Here is a 12,485-nt window from a genome sequence, read left to right on the forward strand (position 1 = left end):
GGTTGTTGATGCCTCCTTCCAGGACTAGCCCACCTTCTGGCACCAACTAGTTAAGGCCCCTTCCTTGGTCAGAAATCTGGGGGCTGCTCAGGCCTGGGGCACTGGGACTCTGGAGGCCAGAATGAGGCCTGTTGCTTCATCTAGGAAGACCTGTCCCAAAAAGGAAGAAGGGGAGTTACTCCGGCATCCATGGATGGTCAGTGAGGACGAGAGTGGCTAGCAGCTTCTGCGAGGATGGTAGGAGGGAGGTACCTTAGGAGGCCAGTGCCCACTGATGTCTTTTGTTTTGGGAAAACATATATATAACTATACAGTTAGGCACTAAAATACCAGCAGAACCTAGGGCTGCAAACCAGTGCCTGGTGTATGTTGGGTTGGGGGTGGGGTGTGTGTGGAGACTTAGTAAACTGAAGGAGTGAATGAGAGAATATATTTTATTTAGAAACCCAAGTAATTTTTCACATTCTTAGTCTTTTCAAAGCAGCAGAATTTTAAATTTGGATTTGAGAGGCCATTAATTTTTTAGTTTTAACATCTAAAGGATGGTTTGGGGCCTTTCCCCTGGTTTTTAGTTCCTTTTCTAGTCTGTGGGAATGAGGTTTGGAGCCTATGTATTTAAGCATAAAAAATCAAGGGGCGTCTGGCTGGCACAGCTGGTAGAGCATGAGCCTCTTGATCCGTGGTTGTGAGTTCGAGCCCCATGTTGGATGGAAAGAGTACTTAAAAAGAAATAAAATCTAGGGGCGCCTGAATGGCTCAGTTAAGTGTCTGCTTTTGGCTCCCGTCATGATTGGGGTGTGCCAGGATCCAGCCTCACATCAGGTTCTCTGCTCAGTGGGGAGTCTGCTTCTCCCTCTCCCACTCCTTTCTGCTTGTGCTTTTTCTCTCTCCCTGTCAAAAAAAAAAAATCTTAAAAAAAATCTAAGAAAAAGAAAAAGGAATCACAAACAGGTATGCGCGTTTGGGAGATGACTTTCCTTTCAGCTCTCTGAAATTTATTTCTTCCAAACACTCCTTAAGGAGGGGAGAAGGCAGGGGAGACTCACACCTGTCTGGATTCAGGGAGGACTGCCAGGCAGGCAGCAGCCAGTTCTGTGTTCAGAATGTGCTCTCTGACAAAAGTGCGGGCTTGGAATTCCAACCTGGACACAGGCCCAGGAGGGAATGGACACGTTCTGAGCAGGATTTGGGAGCGAAAGGGAGCAGAGCCCACCATGGGTGCCATCCCCAGACCCACCCTGTAATTTTTCAGATCTCTGGGGCATTTGGGGTTGGAGGCCATAGGTAAGCCCTGGGGGAAGCGAGAGCACCTTTAGGACCCTCCCCTTGAAGCGAGAAGGACCTCAGCAGTACCTCCTCTCCTTACTCCCCCACCCCCTGAAAGAATGCGGGCCACAAGTAGTGAGTGACCAGCGCCAGCGGGTCAGAGCTATTTCTGGCGCCAGAGGAGGCATCGGATTCCGGAGTTCGGGGGCAGGGGGAGGGGACAGGGTCAGGCCCGAGGCGCTTTCCGGACGCCCTCGACTGCTAGGGGATAGGCCTTTGGAGAGAGGCCAGCTTCCCGCCCTTCGGGCCCTCGCCTCAGTTTCCCCATCCGTGTAAGGGTCAAGCAACAGGGTAGTCATCCTTAGCGATTTAGAGGACGCTTCCTGATTGTTTTCATGGCTTAGAAATACCTCTTGATATTGTGTTTGAGAGAAATCAGGAGGGTCAAACGATAGGTGGTCATTTGTGGCAGGACCAGTTCTCCAGCCCGACCACCCTGGGTCGGTCGGACGAGTCTTAGAGGCCGGAAGGCCTGAGATTGGGCGGGGCGCCCCTCCCCCACTACCAGACCAGAGGGCTGGGGGCAACCGGGACGGGCCGGGGCGTGTCCCGGGGACGGACCCTGCCGGCCGCGGGGCGGGGCCTCCAGGGGGGGCGTGTCTTCTCTGGTGGGGGCGTGGCGGACCAATGAGCAAAGCGGCGCGGATGGAGGCGGGGCCTGCGCGCGGGTGCGGCGCGCTGCGGGGCGGTGGACGCAGGCAGAAGCGGGCGTCGCGCGGACTGCTGGTCGGTGCCGCGCGGAGCTGGCGGCGGGATTGGCTGCGGCACTCGCGTGTCAGGCGGTTGCTAGGCTCCGGCCGCGCGCCCCGCCCTCGCGCTCGGCGCCCTCTCACCGCCCGGTACGTGCTCGCGCGGAGGCTGCGGTGCGGCGCTCGCGCTCCTCGGGCTCGGCGGCGGCAGCGGCGGCGACGGCAGCTTGGCGCCGAGTCCCCGGGGAGCGGCGGCGGCGGCGGCGCGGCGTCTTGCGGCCGGGAGGAGCAAGCACCTGCCGCGGCCCGCCCGCCGGCGCTCGGTGAGTGCGCCGCCCGTCCCCTGCCGCCGAGCCTAGCAGCCCAGGCCCCCATCCCCGTGGCCGGCCGAGCCTCTCGAGGAACACCTGCTGCTGCTCGTGGTTTGGCCCGGGGTGGGGACACGGTTGCGGACGTCCTTGCGGGTGAGGCAGCGGCGCGGCCCGGGGAGAGCCGCCCCCCTCCTCTCGGCCCCTCAGGCGAAGGCTCAGGGCGTTCCGCGGCCGGGCCCGGGCTCCGCGCCGCGGCGATGGGCCAGGCCTCAGCCCGGCCCGCGCTCCGGGGAACGCGGGGCCTGCGCGTTGGCCACAGGCGTGTGCGGCCTTCCAGCCGCTCCCTTGGCTTGCAAAGAGGGTCGTCGCGCGGCCCAGTTGGGCGGAAGCCCGAGGATGGGGCACTGACCCCCCGCAGGAGGCGGGGAAGGGCGCCGCAGCCGCTGGGACCTGAGCTGCTCAGAGCCTTGGGGTCAAACCCCCCCCCCCCCAATACACAGACACACACTCGAGCTTCTTTGAAATCTTCATGCCTTTTCACCTTTTTACTTGGTGTTTGGAAATCCAGATTCACCAGCGGGTGTATTTGTAAAGTGTCTCCAGAGAAAATGCTGTCTCGGCTTAGAATCCTGCCAAGAATTCCAAGTTAATTTCATACAAACTCAAGTGCTAATTAAAAATGCGTATTTTAATCTCTATGACATGTGAAGCTCTTAGATTTGTAAACTGACTTACTTCAGAATTAGTTTTAATGATGATCATGAAGTTTTTGCCTTGGTGGAAGCTAGAGCCTGGGACAGCACGTTTATAGCTTAAAGTTCTAACTTAAGAGCCGGCCTGCTATTTCCCTAAATAAGCGAGGAGAAGCGATTCCTGGCATGGAACCCAGACTCCGCGTAGGGAGGGTGGTGTTTATAGGACATAAGCCCAGATAAAGAGTTGGATGTGCTACCAGGTGTTTTGGAGTCTGGAGTAGATGGGCTATTGTAACTTTATCAGGTTGTTCTATGCTTAGTGTTCAGAGACATGATAATTTCGGAATGTCCCTGTTTTAAAAAAGATTCAACCTTGGAGGCGTACACATCTCTAGTTGGAGTGTGGAGAAGTTGAATGGAACTGTGTTTGCTGTGGAGCGGAGGAAGAAGAGCTCGTGGCCTGCATGTTTAAAGGAGGCCGAGGAGCCATTTCTTGGAGAAGTCAGATTTGAGGAAGAGTAGGATGCAGAGTGTGAGCCTGTTCAAAGCCTGTGGGCTACTGTATGAAAGGAAGAGTAAGCAGTACCATATAGGCAGCAAACACCTGGTTGGAACATGAAAGCTCTTGTTGATATGAGCCTTGGTTGAAAGAGAGAGAGAGCAAGTCTTTACTGTTTTGGAAAAGTTGATTTGACAAAATACATTCATTCATTTAATATATGGCTTCACTACTTGCCTAATTTTGTGGTAGGTTCAGGGGACCCGGGTAAAAGAGGATGGTTCTGCCCTTAAGGAACTCAGTTTCAGGGACAGTGGGGATTCAGGAACCTATGATTGATAGTATCTGCCCACTAAGTGTGCTCACATGGCTCTCTGGGAGCCTGAGGAGAGGGAATTCCTAACCTGAGGCTTGCAGGGCCAGCAGGAATTAGCTGGGGGACAGCAAGGTCTGGACACAGGGAACCACATGTACATGAGGTCCTAAAATAGCACCTGTGCGTCCTCCAGCTTGGCGAGTGGAATCTTAAGGCCTTTCTCATTGTGCTTGGGAGTTCAGAGTTTATCCTCAGGGTGCAGAAGCCTGAGAAGGCTTTTAAATTAGTGGAGTGGCATGGTCCAGACCTGTGTTTAGAAAGATCTTGCTGGTGGCCACTTAGGTAGTGTTAGGGAGGGGAGAGGTTCAGGACCTCTGCTGTGAGGTCAGCCAGTAGAGGAGGGAGGAGGAGCCCTCTGAGAGGCTGAAAAGGTTGAGCAGAGGGAATGCCAAGCTGGGGTTGGGGTGGGGGTTGCAGGGAGAAGCCTGTATTCAGGAATGTGTGGGTCAGAAGAGTAAGCATGACCAAGGATTTAACTATATCTTCTGCAAGTTTGCTGGTTAAACACTGTTAAACACTGTTAAACACTGAGAATGGTGGAGTAAGAGGGGGTCCCTGGAGCCATTTAGACTGAGATTGTTTAGGAAAGAAGAGGCTGGCATTTGATTGTTAAAAATCTTATCTCTTGAACTTGAGGCATTGCATTTCCTGTTGGGCAGGGCTGTTGTATTGATCCCAGAGTAGAGGAGTGTTCATTCCCTTTTTTTTTTTTTTTTTTAAAGAGGTATGTTCATTCTTGACGCAGATGAGTATGTTCAATCCTTTACCTCACAGTTGTTCCAGCCTTTCCTGCTTTCTAGGTCAGTGATGTGATAGAATACATCAGCCACAGTCAAGGGCCTTCTGTTTCTGTTCTATGTGCACCATTGCTAATGGCTATGAGAATCCTTTATATTGACTGAAGAAGCAGAGTCCTAGATGAGGGAATGTTCCCAAGGTCACACAACTGTCATATGGCAGAGTCAGGATTTGAATCCAGATTGAACATTTGGCTATGTCCACCTGTGTTTCTGTTGCATCAGGCCGATGATGATAGCCTTGGTTGGGAGCTTCTCAGGTGAAGACCAAGCCCAGATGTTGGGTGGTGGGCACAATGCCAGGGCAATATGGGAGAAGTGATCAGGGACTCCACGCAGAATTCCAGGAACATGCTGTGAGGGACCATTCTCAGAAACTATGGTTTGTCTGAGCCTTCTTGGGGCCTCTACTGGTGCTCTGGGCACCATGCTGAAGTAAGCCAAGGAGCCTAGGTCCCAGGCTGGGGAGGACAGGCTTTAGGGTGGGAGTTCAATTGAGCAGGACCCTCGAGAAAGTTTAGTGCTTTGATTGGCGAAGGAGTTGATGGCCGGAAAGTCACATCTCCGTTGAAGGAAAATAAGTGAGCAGAGGCAAGGGGTGGGAGAGAGAAGACTGGGCACCTCTTCTATATGTTTTAGAAGGTTGGGTTGGAACCAGAATGCTCCATGGTGGAGTTTGGGGGGTTATGCAGGAACTTGGAGCACAGCTGTGGTGGTTTTAAGGTCTTGGAACACAGCTATGGTGATGGTTTTAAGGTCTTTGAGCGCAGCTGTGGTGGTTTTAAGAAGTGACCCTGGGGTGCCAGCCTGGCTCAGTCAGTGGAAGATGGGACTCTTGCTCTTGAGGTCGTGTGTTTGATCCCCATGCTGGGCATAGAGTTTATTTAAAAACATTAAAAAAAAAAAAAAAGCCCCCATTGTGAGTGTGGAGACTGGACTGGAGGCAGATTGGTTACTGCTGTGGTCCAGTAAGGAGATAGGTCAGCGGGGGAGTGAGGAGAGAGAAAGAAGGTTCAAGATGAGGCAGTTCAGCAGACATTAGGGACCTGACTGGTGCTGGTATCGTCAGGGATCTCCCATCGAATAGAAGGGACAGGAGGTGACAGTGGAAGGTAAGGCAGCATCAGCCAAACACTGGTTAGGACTTGAGAGACTCGGAATAAGCAGGGGTGTGCCTGAACTGCAAGATGGGGAAGGCTGAGTGTGTGGCAGGCAGGCAAGATGAGTGGCTGTCCTTGGGTGAGCTGAAAAAGGTGGAGGAGTGAAAGACCAGGCCATGCCCGAGGACCAAGGAGTAGAGCCAAAGGAAGTGTCCCTTGGGGAAAAGTGGGGCAAAAGGCTGACCTGAAAGACTGAGCTGAGCCAGTGGGCTGTCCCTGGAAGTTCTGAGTGGGATAGTGCTTGTGCCCCAGTTTTGAGTCTGTTGCAGGGGTGCATTTGAAGGAGGTAGAAGGTAGAGGTATAAAGGAGGTAGAAAGGGTGGTTGAAAGAAATGGCAAGGAAGGGGTGTACTCAGGGAGGAGAAACCATGATTTGTTGACCCACTTGGTGGGTAGGGGAGTAGTGTGTTTTAAAGTGTCTGCTGTTTAAAAATGAATTCCAGCCCTGTGTTGGGCCCCTACTTAATAAAAAATATGAATTAAAAAAAATTGGTGGTGCCTGGGTGGCTCACTTGGTTAAGTGTCTGACTCTCAATCTCAGCTTAGGTCTTGACCTCAGGGTTGTGAGTTCAAGCCCCACGTTGGGCTCCAGGCTGGATATATATACACACACATACACACACACACACACACACACACACACACACACAGAGTACATATATATGTATATATAAAATGTCTGCAGTTTGGGAGACTCAGAATGATAGTAAGGATGGTGTGGCTTTCGAGTGGCTTCATTGAAAGAATGTCATTGGTTTGCAGACTTGACCTGTGCAGAGTAAACTAGAGGTGGCCTATGATAGTGTGAAGTTGGACCCCCTTTACCTTGCTTGCCTTTTTGTGTTTTTATTTTGGTCATAGCCTTCTTGATAAGAGATGTGCACCTAGCCTAGTAGAATGGAAAGTAGTGATAGATCCATTTAGTGGATGGGCAAGAATAAGAGGCCTTGTGAGGGTCCCCCCCTCCAAAGATTTATTTATTTATTTGAGAGAGAGAGCTAGTGCGATTGTGTGTGCACAGAAGAGGGGGTGGGGCAGAGGGAGGAGGAAGGGGGAGAGAATCTCAAGACCTGAGATCATGACCTGAGCAGAAACCAAAAGTTGGATGCTCAAAGGACTGAGCCACCCAGGTGCCGTGCCTTGTGAGGTGTTTTGTTTTGTTTCTTTTCCCCTAGCCTATACAGGAAGTCAGTGATGAGAAGTTTGATTCAACATCCAGGTTTTCTGGGTGTGTTGTTTAGATTGGAGCCACTGAGGAGTGTGACTGCTTGGAGGCTGGAGGCTTCCAGAGTATCAGAGAAGTAAGAAATGCTGGTTTGAACATTGAAGGGGTCCAAATGGGGATTAGAGAGTATTGAACCTCAAGGGAGCTCAAAGTGAGAATAAATTCAGGTAGTGTGTTCTTCAGTGTGACCTGTGTGTTGGTCAAGGATTTCTCCATCCTTTTCTGGAGGAAGTTTTTTTCTTCCTCCCCATTAAAGAGCGTTTCTGTGCCTTTGCTGGTGTTACTCTGCTGTTGGTTCTTACCCCCATCTTTTTCAGCTTTTCCTGTGTTGACACTGGAGTAAGGTGATAGTGGTTTTGAATATACAGGTGATTAATCTGGTCATTTCCCAGTGGGTCTTTCTGAGTCCATGCCTTTGGGTACTAATTGAAAGCGGTCTTCCTGTGAGTCACGGAACCTGCTTTGCCTTTTGACCGTCCTATTTCACTCTGATCATTAGTCAGTAATACTGCTCAGATAGCAATTTCTGTAAATAGGATTTTAGAGTAGTTTACAAAATTACACCAGCCAGAGGGCTTAATTTAGCTTTAATGAATAGGATTTCCTATTTTCCTATTTCTTGGGTTTGATAGCTAAGCATTTTCTTAGCTTTGCTCAGGGTCCAGCGTGGGAAGATAGATGGGACGCAGTGGGACAGTATCATAAACTGAAGGTGTCTACGTTGGTGAAACTGTTCTGAGTTCTCTGTTGGAGTGAAGTAAATCTGAATGAAACTTTAGCAGTATGCTAACTTAATTTATGCTTTTATTTTTAAAAAAATTTTAAATTAAAAAAAAATTTAAATTTATTTACTTAAGCGATCTCAATAGCCAGTGTGGGGCGTGAAATTATAGCCCTGAGATCAAGAGCCACATGCTCTACTGACTGAGTCAGCCAGGCCCCCAATTTATATTTATATTTTATTTATCTTTAAATTTTTTTAAACATATTTTAAAAGCAGGCTTCTAGTGGGAACAATCAGCTGAATATAAAAAAATCACTTTTATGACTGAATGTCTTTGTCCTACACATCATGGGGTGCATTTAATAGCATTGAGGTTAAAATATCACTAAGTTTTAGATATTGGAAATTTTAAAATTTTATTTATTTATTTATATTTTAAAAGATTTTATTTGTTTGACAGAGACTGAGAAAGTGAGCATAAGCAGGGGGAGCAGGAGAGGGGGAAACAGGGTCCCCACTGAGCAGGGAGCCTGACGCAAGGCTGGATCCCAGGACCCTGAGATCATGACCTGAGCTAAAGGCAGACGCTTAACCTGTTGAGCCACCCAGCTACCCCAGATTTTTTTTTTTAATTTTTATTATTTTTTATTAAGTAATCTCTGTGCCCAACATGGGGCTTGAACTCATGACCCTGAGATCAAAAGTCTCATGCTCTACTGACTGAGCCAGCAGGTGCCCCTATAGGAATTATTTTTTATCTTTGAAATTATTTATAATTTTTGGTCCCAGATTAATTCTACAGAAAACATTTAGTTTTCTTTGTCACCCTTTGATGAAGAAGGGTGACTGATTGGTGGGGTGGACAGGAGACTGAGTGGCATTCCCCACTTCCTTTGGTGTAATTCTATTTTGGTTGTGGGCATTCACCAATTTTGAATCCTTCTTTTCCTGCAGGGCCTCTGCTCTTCAGGAAGATAAGGCTTTTAAAGCAGCCTAGCACTAGAAGGCAAGGTAAGGTTTGAAAATTTCAGAGAGATTTCTGCAAAAGAAAGATGATGGATACTTTCATACTTGGCAAAATGATTATGGAATTTTAAAACACTGTTGTGGGAAAAAGCTGCATCAGGTAATGCATATATTTAAAATAAGAAATTTCGGGGTGCCTGGGTGGCTCAGTCGTTAAGCGTCTGCCTTTGGCTCAGGTCATGATCCCAGGGTCCTGGGATCAAGCCCCTCATCATGGGGCTCCCTGCTCGGCGGGAAGCCTGCTTCTCCTCCCACTCCCCCTGCTTGTGTTCTGTCTCTTGCTGTCTCTCTCTCTGTCAAATAAATAAATAAAATCTTAAAAAAAAAAAAAAGAAAAGAAAAGAAAAAAATCGGGGGCTCCCGAGTTGTTCAGTTGGTTAAACTCTTGGTTTCGGCTTAGATCATGATCTCAGTGTCTTGAGATCAAGCCCCCTGTGAGGCTCCGTGTGTGGCACTGAGTTTGCTTGTCTCTCTCCCTCCCTCTCTGCTCCTCCCCTTGCTCTCTCCCTCTCTCTCTCTCTCCCTCTGAAATAAATAAATAAATAAATAAATAAATAAATAAATAAAATCTTTAAGAAATTTGGAAAGTAAAAAGTAGAAAAGAAAGGAAAAATCCTTTGTCTCCTAATTTTAGTCTTTTTTTAAAGTTTTATTTAAGTAATCTCTACACCCCATGTGGAGCTTGAACTCACAACCCCAGGATCAAGAATCCCATCATGTTCTTCTGACTGAGCCAGCCAGGTGCCCCTAGTCTTTATTTAAATAGGAAATACCGACACATGGTACAAACTCAGAAAGTTCAAAAGGATTATACAGGGGAAAGCTTTTTTCCACCCATCCCTTCAATCCCCAGTTCTCCCTAGGAACAGCCATTATCCCCTGAGACCTGGCTGTCCTCCAGTAGACCTTGGGCAGCACTTTTACTGAGTTTAGGTTACAGCATAGATTTCATTTTTATCCTGCTTTTCTGCTAGCATTATAGCATGAGCTGAGTTCTAGAAATACAGCATTTCTTTCTTTTTTTTTTTAAAAGATTTTATTTATTTATTTGACAGAGATAGAGACAGCCAGCGAGAGAGGGAACACAAGCAGGGGGAGTGGGAGAGGAAGAAGCAGGCTCATAGCGGAGGAGCCTGATGTGGGGCTCGATCCCATAACGCCGGGATCACGCCCTGAGCCGAAGGCAGACGCTTAACCGCTGTGCCACCCAGGCGCCCCAGAAATACAGCATTTCTAATGGTTAACCTGTCCCTAGTTCTTAGATGGTTGTTTCTTACTTTGGTTATAATAGGTAATGTTGCTATTAACATCTTTGGGCATTAGGGTTTTTTATAATCTCTCTTATCACCATATTAAATATAAAGCTTTTGAAAAGAGTGTGATGTGACTTACAGTTTTGCAGGAGCACACCTGTAATGTCAAGTGAGGCATGTTTGTATTGGTCTTTATTTTATGAGTGTTATGGGATGTTGAGGGCCCAGCAAACAGTCCCTTCCTTCCATTATGAACGTTTTCCCTGGTCCCTTTTCTGTGACTTGCATGGATGTGCAGTCGTTATAGCCATGCAGAGGCCCAGCCTCAGTGTTCTCTGCCATTGAGGGTATGTGTAGCCACAGATTCATTCTTCTGAGGTGTTCACAGCCCTTGAATACCCTAAGTGTAGGGGAGGGTGTCAGTTGAGGGGAGCTCAAGGACAAGTGAGACACTTGGAAGGATGTGTCATATTCAGGGAGATAATGGCCGGTGCCCAGCTTGGTCCCCTGTTTGGCATTTGCTTTTCTTTTCTATGGGCGTTGAATTTTTGTATATGGAGGATGGCAATCTATAATCTTCTTACCAAGTTCTTTCTTTTTTATTTTATTTAATTTATAATTATTTTTTATAAGCTCTACACCCAGCATGGGGCTTGAACTCACGACCTGAGATCAAGAGTCGTATGCTCTACCGACTGAGCCAGCAAGGTGCCCCCAGATTCCTAATAGTTGGTATCTATGTATTGAAACAGATTAGTGGACTTGGAAGATGTTTGTTTTTGCAAATGATACGGTCGTTTCTGTTTTACCTCTCTGTGTGCTGGGAACATTTCTCCCCAAGCATTCTGGGGGTTGATACAGGTTTACTTAAGATTCCCAAGGCTGTCTATAGCAGAATGAACCGGTTTTGCCTTGGTTGACATAAATGCCTCTCTTAATTAGCTCAGTTGTTCTCCAGGACTGGGTTGATTGTCTAGCCAATTTTTGCCAAGAAAAATTATACAGTCAATAATGGAATTCCAAATAGCATTTCCTTTTAATTTGACTATTAATCAGAACCTGAGACATCATCCATTTTCTGGGCCTTTGTTTTACTATGGAATGCCTGCATAAAACATGCATCTCTCGTCACTGTAAAAATCCTGTGTATACTCTTGTTTGGGCTGGTAGGTTGTCTTTGCATCAGATCTGCCCTGACCTCAGGGAGTCTTGCTTACTGGATTTTTTAATAACGGAGACCAGTCTGCTGAGTAGCCCTTGAGCAGAGGTGGATTCTGTGTCTTATGGAAAATGAGGAAGTCTAGAGAACTTTATTCTACCTGTTATGTTAAGCATGCCTGAAGAAGTGTCATATATATTTTTAGACTGAGCAGTATTGGGAAGATTGAATTGCCCGAGTAGAGAAATTTGGTGGGAGGAGACTGGAAGAGAAGCTCTTTATTAAAGATCTAAAAATAGAATTCATTAAAGTCACAAATAGATAACAGTAGGATTCCTGTCTCACTCTCTCTTCTGGGTTTGTGCTACCAGCTGTTGCTTCTGCTTACCTGGAAAGGATCACAATATTTTGTCAGAAGGGTCAACAGTATAGACTTAAAATACTGTGTTTGCCAGTCTGAAGATGTGATTTTTCCAGTTTTCAAGTACTTTAAAAAAGGTACTGGATTCCTTGGTGCCGGGAAGAAATCCTTAGCAGTAAAAGTTGATTCTTCTGCTTGCAGTGCCAGCCCTGAGCTGACAGGGCCTGTGGGGTCCCTTGTCCCCTCAGAGCTCTGAGTTGTATTCCCTTCTGGCTGGGCACTGCTGACTAGAGAGGGGGCTCTTGTATAAGCCATCTAATTTACCATCTAAGGCCACGTTAATCAGATGGCACTTCAGGTCTCTCTTCTGGTTGCTTTTAGGAAGGGTTTCTTTTTGATTCTGAAAGCTGGAAAGGAAAATGGCTGCTCATGCTTTCTTCTTCTGCAGGCCTCTGGCGCCCTGGGCTCCCTGTGCCCTTTCTCTCTGTGTGAGGGGGTGAAGGAATGTCCTGGCCTCCCCTCTCCCCTTCTGCCATGAGCTTCCAGGGAGAATGGGGCCTATTGTGGGCTGTGCCTGCAGGCACCGCCCTCCACGGCAGTGTCAGGTCTGCTGTGGCCTCTGCCCTGTCTGCTGTGGTTACTGGGTGTTGAGGGCCCAGCAAACAGTCCCTTCCTTCCATGCTTCCCTGCCTTTCAGGACTGTTCTGAGGGATGGTCCTTGTGCTTTGTTTGCCTCTAGGTCTGCCCTCTTTTGTCGCGTCTTGATAAACATTCTTGAGGACCCCTTTGCAGGCCTGAGCTCACGCTTGCAGCAGTTTTGAGGCCATATTTGGAGAAGCAGGCCTGCTGCTCCCAAGGGTGGCTTAGTGCCTGGTCACAGGAGG

The 12,485-nt window shown here is 48.1% G+C and overlaps 1 protein-coding gene and 1 non-coding gene across 5 annotated transcripts in view; one reads left to right on the forward strand and one right to left on the reverse strand.

Annotated features, from left to right (window-relative positions):
• Positions 1-1,979: 1,979 nt before the first annotated feature.
• The window catches only part of DAG1 (dystroglycan 1), a 67,275-nt gene continuing 56,769 nt past the window's right edge, over positions 1,980-12,485 (forward strand). Inside the window, exons 1-2 of one of the 4 annotated variants that reach the window (XM_057311698.1) lie at positions 1,980-2,165; positions 8,757-8,813. The gene's annotated coding sequence lies outside the window, so the exon portion shown is untranslated. Of the gene's footprint in view, positions 2,166-2,218; positions 2,339-8,756; positions 8,814-12,485 lie in introns of those variants that run through there. The other 3 variants (XM_026500844.4, XM_026500848.4, XM_057311699.1) reach the window with 3 other exon arrangements.
• TRNAK-UUU (transfer RNA lysine (anticodon UUU)) lies at positions 8,465-8,538 on the reverse strand. Its single transcript has one exon. It is a non-coding gene; the product is annotated as a tRNA-Lys (tRNA).

This window comes from Ursus arctos, unplaced genomic scaffold (genome assembly GCF_023065955.2).
Source record: "Ursus arctos isolate Adak ecotype North America unplaced genomic scaffold, UrsArc2.0 scaffold_14, whole genome shotgun sequence".
Lineage (NCBI taxonomy): Eukaryota > Metazoa > Chordata > Mammalia > Carnivora > Ursidae > Ursus > Ursus arctos.